Raw genomic sequence first — 11,964 nt, forward strand, 5'->3', positions numbered from 1 at the left:
AAATTAATTATTAATATTTTAGGAGGAAATGTCAGGCTTTCCTGTCTGTCCTTCCTTTGAGGGGAAGGGAGGGGGAGGAACATATGAAATGTTTCCCTTGGCCTGCAGAAACATACTGTGTAGGAAACTTCCTTTTACTAAGAAGCTTAAAGGGCATTTTAATAATTTGGGCTAGGCATACAGAAACATTTTGTAAAAATAATTTTTATACTTGTGTGATTTGCACCAACTCAGGATGGCTGATAGCACTGTGTTGTAAATAAAGAGGGGAAGGAGATTTGGATTCCCTCACTTCCCCCACACCTCTGAGGAAGCAGGTAAATGATTAGCCAGATGCAGGAAGAGCGAGATTGAGAAAACCTTTTCCTATCTGGTGAGCCATTTGCAGGCATTAATCACCTGGCACCAGGGAAGCCACCCCTCCGCTCCTGAAAAGCTATAATTAATGTATATATTGCTAAACAAAAAAAATGGCAAATGAACACTAAAAAATTTAGAAATATTTCTTAATATTTAGAACAACATTTTTGCTATTGTGTTACCTTTAAGTTTTGATATATAGAAATGTTTTTATAAATACTATAGACAAATGCAATAAGCTTACTAATAAATTGGTTCCCATCCTCCTCCTCTTTTCCTGCCACCCTGTGTGTGTGTGAAAGGTTTATAACCTGCCACAAGGGCTGTGCCTGGTGCACATGATTTGGGTCTGCAAATGCCCCATGTTAGTCATATACAGCCGGCATATTTAATAAATCTCCTTCACTAATAAAAGTCCTTAAATTTTATCTGGACTTGGTGCCTTTACGTGAACCCATGGAACTGAGGTAAGGATACTTTACAACACCTGGAGCGAAATACAACAGAATCATGAGGGCAGCATAGCTTGTGTAAAGAGAGCTCCTCTTCACTGATATCGACCCAGCAGGTAAGTATGGCAGGGCAACACTTCACCCACTGAGGTGCATGTGCATGTGGGGCTCCCCCACCTAGAAAGAGTGCAGAGCTAGCAAACACTCTGATACCAACTGCAGGACTATATGACCCAGAGAAAGTGCAGACATAGTGGGTCACTACTGGCATTACCTTTCCCGGAAAATGGGGAGCCAGCAAATGGTATATATTCTGCACACAGGACTGCCTGATGAGAGAAAGTGCAGAGATTGGGGGCGCTGCTGCTCTCACTTGTCAGGCTGCTCTACCCAAAGAAAGCACAAAGCTAGCAAAACCTTGCAGCCCAGTGTGGAGTGAGGGGAGGGGCAATGCTGTGCATGTGCACAGTGCTGCCAAGCCCCAAGAAGGTGAAGAATGAACAAATTAAGGCTGTTTGTGCACCCAGCTACCCCACCAGGACAAAGGGTGGATCTAATGGGGGGTGAGATACAAGAAAGCAATCAGGTAACCCAGCGCAGACCATGCTCTGACAACAGATAATTAAAACAGGACACAAAGCACACACCACGCAGCCCCTTTTATACCAAGCAGCCCTCCCAGATTAAAAGGACAAAAAGGCTCACACACCCCAGGTGGCCCATTCAGAACCCACTCTTTCAGGCCAGTGACAGGCACTGCATGCACCTCCCCCAACTACAATCCACAGGCTGAAACTATTCAACACACAATGTAACAAAGACAACATTTTCAAGACTGGGCGAGATGACTATTTCATTCTATTCAAAGGAACAAAAGCAGGAAGTCAAACAATATGAGGAGACAGAATATATACCCTCAATAAAGTAACAAGAAAAAAACTCCGAAGAAATAGTTTTGAAATGGAGATTAGTAATTGGACAGATAAAAAACTCAAACAGTCATAACGATGTTCAACAAACTTGAGAGTAGAACCGAGGACTCAAGTTGTTATAAAGTACTGCACCCCAGGTTCTGAAAGACACTGTACCTCACTTCAATGAGTCCATGTAGAGACACCCAGTCCAGATGAATTTTGAAGAGTTTTATTAACGAGAAAATTTTAAACATTCTTTTTATTTTTTTTATTTTTTATTTATTCATTTTAGAGAGGAGAGGGAGAGAGAAAGAAAGAGAGGAGAGACAGAGAGAGGAGGGGAGGAGCTGGAAGCATCAACTCCCATATGTGCCTTGACCAGGCAAGCCCAGGGTTTCGAACCGGCAATCTCAGCATTTCCAGGTCGACGCTTTATCCACTGCGCCACCACAGTTCAGGCCAAAGGAGAAAAATTTAAATATGCCGGCGCATATGGCTGACATGAGGCATGTGGCCTAAATCGTTCAGCCCCCCATAATAGTTCAGGGGCTGCTTATATACCCTTGATCACACATGGGTGAGGGAGAGCATGACATTATGGCACAATTATTAACAAGAGTATAACATTTGTCCAGGGGATATACAGAAACATTAGGACTCTCAAGGTAACACAATCAAAGACATTTGCAAATCTTTCAGGATTCCTCTTTCCTTACTAGCCTAGAGGTATTTTACTCTAAAGATCCCAGGAAAGGGAGGAACTACAATCAATGCAAGGTGGTATGAAAATTTAGCCTCCTATTGGAAGAGAAGTTTTTTAGTTAACCTTAATTCTTTCAGAGATTTTAAAAACAAATGACCCTAGTCGTCCTTGTAACTCAGGAGACTTTTACATTCCTTTTCCTCCATTTTTAAAGGAAAGGACAGGAAAGCCTGAACTTTTCTTCCTAGATGTTGGGCAGATAAAATATATTATGCTCACTTTGTTAAAGACAGCACTGCCCACGAGGAGGCCATCGCCCAGGTGATATTAATGTGTGTCTCTGTGGGCAGGTAGAATCCTTGTAGCCTGGGGCTTGGTTTTGGGATTAGGCCTTTCCCACCCATTTTGATGTGGGGCGGTACAATCCAATCATGCCTCAGAGAAGTGTCTGTATTAGAGATTTCCCTATTTTGTATATTGGATTAAGAGTTTGGATTTCTACTCTATAAATTTGGGATGAAGCGGGAGCTTGCCCTCTTGGTTCCTGAGATTATCATTAGAAGAGAGAGCAGAGGAGAGCAGAGTAAGGCCACGTGGAGGTGGCCAGGAGAAGCAGCCAAGATGGAGTGCTGAGTGAGATGCCAGTTTGTGTAGAGTTTGTATTTGGGATAAGGAAGGAGATGGGGAACAGAGGTGAATAATTCTGGTGAGCTAAAAACCTTTGATTCTAGGAAACTCGGATAAGTCAGTGGCTTTGTGAGCACTGAATGTGACTGGGTTTTGGAGCCCAGTGTGTATTTTTACTTGCCTGCTGGGTGCAAGCTAGGATTAAAGACTATGGCCCATCAGTTTTTGGCTCTGCTGTTTCTTTACCGACTGTCAGAATCCAATGTGAAACTGCATGGGCTGGGCTGCTCTGATGGCCCTGGCCCTGCCTGCTGGCTTTACACTAGAATATCAATATTAGTCTCTTACAACAAAGAGAGCACTTGAACAACAAGAAAATGTAATAAGCTCATCCCGCTTGAGCGCGGATGCACCAGCTTGAGCGCGGGATCATAAACATGACCCCATGGTTGCTGGTTGACCTCAAAGGTCGCTGCCTTAAAGCCAAAGTCGCTGGCTTGAGCAAGGGGAACTCATTGAATTCGTTGGAGTCCTCAGCCTGGCCCGCCCTTGAGCCCCTGGGGCTGGACCCACATGTCCCCTCTCGGGACACCCCACTGTGAGCACGCAAGCACGCAAGCACGCAAAAGTGTGCCCATGGGACAAGCAGTCAGCCTCAGCGCTGTCTCCCACGCAGGCACGTCGGGGTTGGGCATGCGGGGTGCCTGGAGCATGGACATGAACGGGGGCCTGAGGGCGGCACTGAGGGAGTGGCGAGCAAGGCCTGGGCCTAGCCACAGGTGAGCATGGGGCAGCGGGCTTGGGCAAGCCTGGACCGGACCCAGCAGGGCGAGGGGCGGTCCCGCCAGCGGCTGCCTGGGGTCACGTGGCTGCGTCTCCCCTGGAAACCAACGTCTTCAGGGACTTCCGCGCCTACTTCTCCCAGGAGGGGTGGCCGCCATGGGCCACTCGGATAAGGCGCGCTGCCTTAAAGTGGAGAGGAACCAGTACAAGCTGCTGCGCACAGGTGGCGATGCGCGGGAACCGCGCAAGAACCAGAGGGAACCGTGGGCGGCACCCGGGTGCGGCACACTGGCCGGCCTATGTCAGGGCTGCTCCTTCCAGTGCTTCACTTTGGGGACCACAATTTTGTTTCTCCCAGGCCTCAGAGCCCCTCGGACCGCTTCCATGGTTCACCGCCGGCAGACCACCAGACCCGCGGCAGAGGACATTGAGGACTCGCATGAAGAATGGACTTGGAGGCAGCGAGGTGAGGGGCCACAGGCACGGTGCTGCCCTTTAGAAACTGACCCAGGGTTAGGTCCCCTCCTCTTAGCAGCTAACAAGGGACAGAGCTTGCATTTAGCAAAGGAGCGAGATGCAAACAGTATATTGTGCAATAAGGGGCAATTTGCTACACTGCCTCCATGTGTAAGTAATTGCACATATTTATAGATGTGTTTATGAGCAGGAATGGTATAAAAATATAAAAGCACATAAGAAACAATTCTTTCAGAACACTTATCATAACAAGAGGAGGAGGAAGATCTGGACAATGAGCAGTGCTCCAGGACAGCGCTGTCTGGGTAGTGCCGGCCACATTGCAGACAAGAAAGAATTAATCATGGTGATTTAGGCAGCTGGGGTTGTGGGCCAGGGTAGGGACCATTGTATCAGGCCCTGTGTCAGCCATCTCTTCAGTGTGTCTGGTTTCATGAGGGTGTGGTCAGTAAGGTCCTTCTGCTTTCATGTGTGTAGCATTTAAACAGCTGAAGACCAGATGTGATCTCTAACTTGACCCAAATGGTTTCTGTGGTCCACAGACCTGAGGCTGTGTTCCCAAGACTGTTTGGTGCTGACCAGACTCTGATGATTAAGGAAGGGCAAGGATGGCCAAATGTGTAAGGGTGGAAGAATAAGAAGGAAAAGAGGCAAGATGGTCTTTTCCTTGTCCAGGCAAGTGACTGGACAAGGTCACTCTGAAACAAGAAGACAGAAAGGAGCCCTGGCCAAGTTTCTTAATTCAAGAGAGAGTTGTCCCCATACACCAAGGTTGTGGGTTTGATGTCCAGTCAAGGCCCATATAAGAATCAACCATTGAAGCCTGACCAGGTGGTAGCACAAAGCATAGAGCATCAACCTGGGACAATGAGGACCCAGGTTCCAAACCCCAAGGTTGCTGGCTTGACTGAGGGGTTGCTAGCTTGAGCATGGGGTTGTGGATGTAACACTATGGTCACTGGTTTAAGCCTAAGGTTGCTTGTTTGAGCAAGAAGTCACTGACTCAGCTAGAGTCCCCTGGTCAAGCACGTATGAGAAAGCAATCAATGAAAAACTAAGGTACCACAGCTATGAGTCGATGCCTCTCATCCCTCTCCCTTCCTGTCTCTCTAGCTAAAAAAGAAAAGAAAAGAAAAAAGAAATAATAATCAACCACTAAATGCAAAAATGAGTGGAAAAACAAAGCAATGTTTCTGTCTCACACTCTTTCCTCCTCTCTCTCTCAAATCAATAAAAAAATTTTATTGATTTTAGAGAGAGGTGTGAGAAAGAGAGAAGGGGGAGGCAGACAGGAACAGGAAGTGCAAATTTTTTGTAGTTGCATCTTGTATGCAACTACATACAAGATGCAACTACAAAAAATTGAACAGGTAAACCTTGGGTTATGAATTGTTGACCTCATTATTTCAGGTTACTGCTTTATCAGTTTACTGTGCCACCACAGATCAGGCAAATTTTTTTAAAACTTTTTAAAAAGAGAAGACAGAAAGGAAGAAAGTGTAATGTTAAAGAAATGGACTTTTTGTCTAGTTAAGTGACCTTTATTGCCAGGGTCCAGCCCTGGGGGGGGATCCAGGGGTCAAACAGAAGGAGACGGCAAAATTGAGTGAGAGAGCCGAATTCTTTTCTTTCTCTTTATTCTCTAGTTAGCATTTACTGCCAGGCATCTCCGCCAAATGCTGGTCTAGCCTTCTTTTTATGCACATACACTAAGTTACAATCACATGGTATTTTGTTTCACTATGGTAACATGTTTCCAGATAACAGTTAATTTATATCTATAAACTACAAATCAGGTGGCAATTCACTCAAAGTACAACTAAAAAATAACTTGAATAGCGATAACAACATCGGTAAAAGCTTTTAAAGGATTAGTACTAACTAATAACTCAACTTTACTGTTGTGAGTCAAGGGGCAGAGAGAGATTAACAGATTAAATCATTAAGGATTAGCAAAGGACCACCGCTTGCTCAGGCAAATGGCCTTGAGTTTATGCAGTGTCCTGACTTTTTTCACAAGATAACAAAAGGCTTGCCCATTAAGAAATTGACATAACATTAAGAGTAACTTTTACTTAAAGATATATAGAGTGCACTCGCAAGATAGCTTAGTAGCAACATAATTTCAGAAGACATTAATTGCTATTGCTTCTGTGGATCCCCCCACATTCCTCTCATTATCTGAAGAAAGAATCTTGGGAAGTATACAAACCTCATGAGAGTGTCTCACTGAGAAAGCCCAGCAACTGCCTTCAGTTATAAAACAATTGTCTTAGCAAAACATTCTTTTCTTGCTGACTGTGTTCCCATCCCAGGCCATGCAATGGGCCATTCCATTACTTTTTTCCTAAGATTCTATTTTCTAGTCAAATTTTATTTATTTACTATATTCACACACTAGTTAAGTTCTAACTATATTCTTCTTAGAGTGTTCCACCATCTGCAGGTCACATAAGCAAGAAGAAAGGAAAGTTTCTCTACTCTATCACATGAAGAGGCTAGGGAGAAAAAATGATGAATTAAGTGAAGGCCAAAAGGTGCTCTGTGCACAGCCACTGCCTTCTACCCATTCACAACTCACAATCTATTCTTTCTAACATGATTAAGAAGAAATTCTCCTACAAACTTAACCCTTTATGAGGGATATCATAGCCAGCCTCTTATGTTTATGAGCCCAGTTCAAGGGGCTTACAGGCTTCTCTGTGGAACTCACACCCTCTGTCTCATTTCCAAAGAAATTACTACGAATCTACAGGGAAAGCATGGTACTATTATCCCTGTGCTATAAAGAATAGCACACACCCAGAAAAGGAGGGATATAAGGCCAGATTAATTCAAAAAGTCAAAGGGGGAAGTATCATTGTGTCTTTCCTTTGCAGTGACTTTGTCAACCCGCAGCCATTGGTCTTCACTGTGGTGACTCTGTCAACCAGCAGCTGTTGGTCTTCTCTGCTGTGACTTTGTCAATCAGCAGTTTTTGATCTTCTTCTGCTATGACCTTGTCAGCCAGCAGTTGTGGGTCTTCTCCTGCTGTGACCTTGTCAGCCAGCAGTTGTTGATCGGCTCCGGACACTTTCTTATGTTTTTGACGTAAACGGCCACTTCTATGTGTCTTCCTTGATTTCTTTTATCAATGTTCATAATTTTCCAAGTACAAGTGTTTAACATCGTTGGTTAAATTTACTCCTAGGTACTTAATTTTTTTGGTGTAATATAGTGAAGGTAATTATTTCCTTAATTTCTCTTTCTGACAGTTCTTTGTTTGTGTATAAAAATACCTCTGATTTCTATTTATTAATTTTATATCCTGCCAACTTGCTGAATTTGTTTATTAGGTCCAGTTGTTTTTTGACAAAAACTTTAGAGTTTTCTATATACAGTATCATATCATCTGCTAATAATGATAGTGTTACTTCTTCTTTTCCAATTTGGATGCTTTCTATTTCTTCTTGTCTGATTGCTGTAGCTAAGACTTCCAGTACTGTGTTGAATAAGAGTGGTGAGAGGAGGCACCCCTGCCTTGTTCCTGTTTTATGGGAATTGCTTTTAATTTTTGTCCATTAATTATAATGTTGGCTGTGGGTTTGTCATGTTGAGGTATGTTTCCTGTATTTCCACTTTGCTAAGAGTTTTGATCATAAATCAGTGCTGGATTTTTTTAAATGTCTTTTGTACTGATTATGATTTCTATTGAAGTTATGATTTTAACAAATTTATTTTTATTTTTTTATTTATTTATTTTTTATAGAGGAGAGGAAGAGACAGAGAGAGAGATAGAGGAGAGACAGAGAGAGAGAAGTGAGGAAGGAGTTGGAAGCATCAACTCCCATATGTGCCTTGACCAGGCAAGCCCAGGGTTTCGAACCAGTGACCTCAGCATTTCCAGGTCGACACTTTATCCACTGCACCACCACAGGTCAGGCTCAGTGCTGGATTTTATCAAATGCATTTTCTGCATTTGTTGAAATTATTGTGTGGTTTTTCTCCTTCATTTTTTTTATGTGGTGAATTACATTAATTGATTTAAGAATGTTGTACCATCCTTGCCTCCCAGAATAAATCCCACTTGATTATGTTGTATTTCTTTTTTCAGTATTGCTGGATCTGGTTTGCTAATATTTTTTTGAAGATTTTATCATCTAAATTCATCAGAGTTATTGACCTATAATTTTCTTTCTTTGTGTCGTCTTTGCCTGGTTTTGTAATCAAAATTATGCTCACCTCATAAAAAAACTTGGAAGTGTTCCTTCCTCCTGAATTTTTTAAATAGCTTAAGAAAGATAGGAGTTAGTTCTTCTTTTAATATTTGGTATAATTTACATGTGAAGCCATCGGGCCCAGAAGTTTGTTTTTTGGGAGCTTTTTGATAGCAGTTTTAATCTCTTTTCTTGTAATTGGTCTGTTTAGGTTTTTTGATTCTTCCAGATTGATTTTTGAAAGATTATATGTTTCAAGTAATTTGTCCATTTCACCTAGGTTTTTTTTTTTTTTTTTCATTTTTCTGAAGCTGGAAACAGGGAGAGACAGTCAGACAGACTCCCGCATGCGCCCGACCGGGATCCACCCGGCACGCCCACCAGGGGCGACGCTCTGCCCTCCAGGGGGCGATGCTCTGCCCATCCTGGGCGTCGACATGTTGCGACCAGAGCCACTCTAGCGCCTGGGGCAGAGGCCACAGAGCCATCCCCAGCGCCCGGGCCATCTTTGCTCCAATGGAGCCTTGGCTGCGGGAGGGGAAGAGAGAGACAGAGAGGGAAAGCGCGGCGGAGGGGTGGAGAAGCAAATGGGCGCTTCTCCTGTGTGCCCTGGCCGGGAATCGAACCCAGGTCCTCCGCACGCTAGGCCGACACTCTACCGCTGAGCCAACCGGCCAGGGCTCACCTAGGTTTTTTAATATTTTGGCATACAGCCTGACCTGTGGTGGCGCAGTGGGATAAAGCGAAGACCTGGAACACTGAGGTCGCCGGTTCGAAACCCTGGGCTTGCCTGGTCAAGGCACATATGGGAGTTGATGCTTCCTGCTCCTCCCCCTTCTCTCTCTCTCTGTCTCTCTCTCTCACTCCTCTCTATCTAAAAAAATCAATAAATAAAACATTTAAAAAATATTTTGGCATACAGTTTTTCATAATATTTTCTTACAATATTTTTTATTTCTGTTGTGTTGGTTATTTCTCCACTCTCATTTCTCATTTATTTGAATGCTCTCTTTTTTTTCTTTTCTTTTTTTTAACAGAGACAAAGAGAGAGTCAAAAAGAGGTATAGACAGGGACAGACAGACAGGAATGGAGAGATGAGAAGTTTCAATCATTAATTTTTTGTTGCACATCACAACACCCTAGTTGTTTATTAATTGCTTTTTCATATCAGCCTTGACTGCAGGTCTTCAGCAGACTGAGTAACCCCTTGCTTGAGCCACCAACTTTGGGTTGAAGCTGGTGAGCTTTTGCTCAAACCAGATGAGCCCGTGCTCAAGATGGTGACCTTGGAGTCTCGAACCTGGGTCCTCTGCATCCCAGTCCGACTCTTTATCCACTGCGCAACTGCCTGGTCAGGCTCTTTTCTTTTCTTGCTGAGTCTTGTTAAAGGTTCATCAATATTGTTTACCCTTTCAAATAATCAGTTCTTGGTTTCATTGGTCCTCCGTATTGTTTCTTTAGCTTCTATGTCATTTATTTCTGCTCTGATCATTATTATTTTCTATTCTACTACCTCTGGACCTTACTTGCTGTTTTTTTTCTAGTTCTTTTAGATGAAGGGTTAGGTAGTTTCCTTGAGCTATTTCAAGCTTCTTAAAGAATGCCTGAAGTGCTATGAACTTCCCTCTCAGGACTGCTTTTGCTTTGTCCCATAAATTTTGAGTTGTTTTCTCATTATCATTTGTTTCTAGAAATTTTTTTATTTCTTCTTTGATTTCATTGTTAACCCATTCGTTATTTAATAACATGCTATTTAGTTTCCATGTGTTTGAGTATTTTTCAGTTTTTCTGTTGTGGTTGATTTCTAGTTTCATGCCATTTTGGTCAGAGAAAATGGTTGATATGATTTCAATCTTCTTAAATTTGTTGAGACTGCTTTTGTGTCCTAACATGTGGTCTATCTTAGAGAATATACCATGAGCATTTGAAAAGAATGTATATTCTGCTGCCTTAGGGTGAAAGGTTCTAAAGATATCTATTAAATCAAGTTGGTCTAGTGTGTCCTTTAAGTCTGCTGTTGCTTTGTTAATTTTCTGTCTTGAGGATCTATCTAGTGATGTTAGTGGGGTATTTAAATCTCCTACTACTATAGCATTGCTGTTGATCTCACCCTTTATATCCATCAAAGTCTGCTTTATATATTTAGGTGCTCCTATAATTAGGTGCGCAGATATTTATGATCATTATATCTTTCTGTTGGATTGCTCCCTTTATCATTATGTAGTGACCTTCTTTATCGCCCACTATATTCTTTGTTTTAAAGTCCATTTTGTCTGATATAAGTATAGCTACTCCAGCTTTAATTTCATTTCCATTTGCATGAAATATTTTTTCCATCCTTTTACTTTCAGTCTATGTGTATCTTTTGTTATAAGGTGTGCCTCTGGTAGACAGAATATGTACAGGTCCTGTTTTCTTATCCAAGCAGCTACCCTATGTCTTTTGATTGGATCATTTAATCCATTTACATTTAAGGTTATTATTGATATATAGTTGTTTATAGCCATTTTATTCTTTAAAGCTTTATTTCTTTTTTTCTATATTCTTTACCCACTTTGATCTGTTTAAAACAGACCCATTAACATTTTCTGCAGCTTTGGTTTGGTGTAATAAAATTCTTGAGTTTTTTTTTGTTTGTTTGTTTGTTTTTGTCTGGGAATCTAATTCTCCTTCAATTTTAAATTTATTTTATTTTATTTTATTTTATTTTACAGAGACAGAGAGAGTCAGAGAGAGGGATAGACAGGGAAAGACAGACAGAAACAAAGAGATGAGAAGCATCAATCATTAGTTTTTCATTGCCTGTTGTGACACCTTAGTTGTTCATTGATTGCCTTCTCATACGTGCCTTGACCGCGGGCCTTCAGCAGACTGAGTAACCCCTCACTCAAGCTGGTGACCTCGGGGTCTCGAACCTGGGTCTTCCACATCCCAGTCCAATGCTCTATCCACTGCGCCACTGCCCGGTCAGGCTCTCCTTCAATTTTAAATGATAGCCTTGCTTGATAAAGTAGTTTTGGTTGTAGTTTTTTGTTCTGTATTACTTTGAATATTTCTTGCCATTCTCTTCTGGCCTCAAATGTTTCTGTTAAGAAGTTGAGTGTCTGGACCTGGCCGGTTGGCTCAGCGGTAGAGCGTCGGCCTGGCGTGCGGGGGACCTGGGTTCGATTCCCAGCCAGGGCACACAGGAGAAGCGCCCATCTGCTTCTCCACCCCTCCCCCTCTCCTTCCTCTCTGTCTCTCTTTTCCCCTCCCATAGCTGAGGCTCCATTGGAGCAAAGATGACCTGGACGCTGGGGATGGCTCCTTGGCCTCTGCCCCAGGTGCTAGAGTGGCTCTGGTCGCAACTGAGCGATGCCCTGGAGGGGTAGAGCATCGCCCCCTGGTGGGCGTGTGGGTGGATCCCAGTCGGGTGCATGCAGGAGTCTGTCTGACTGTATCTCCTCGTTTC

Source organism: Saccopteryx leptura, unplaced genomic scaffold (genome assembly GCF_036850995.1).
Source record: "Saccopteryx leptura isolate mSacLep1 unplaced genomic scaffold, mSacLep1_pri_phased_curated manual_scaffold_17, whole genome shotgun sequence".
Taxonomy (NCBI): domain Eukaryota; kingdom Metazoa; phylum Chordata; class Mammalia; order Chiroptera; family Emballonuridae; genus Saccopteryx; species Saccopteryx leptura.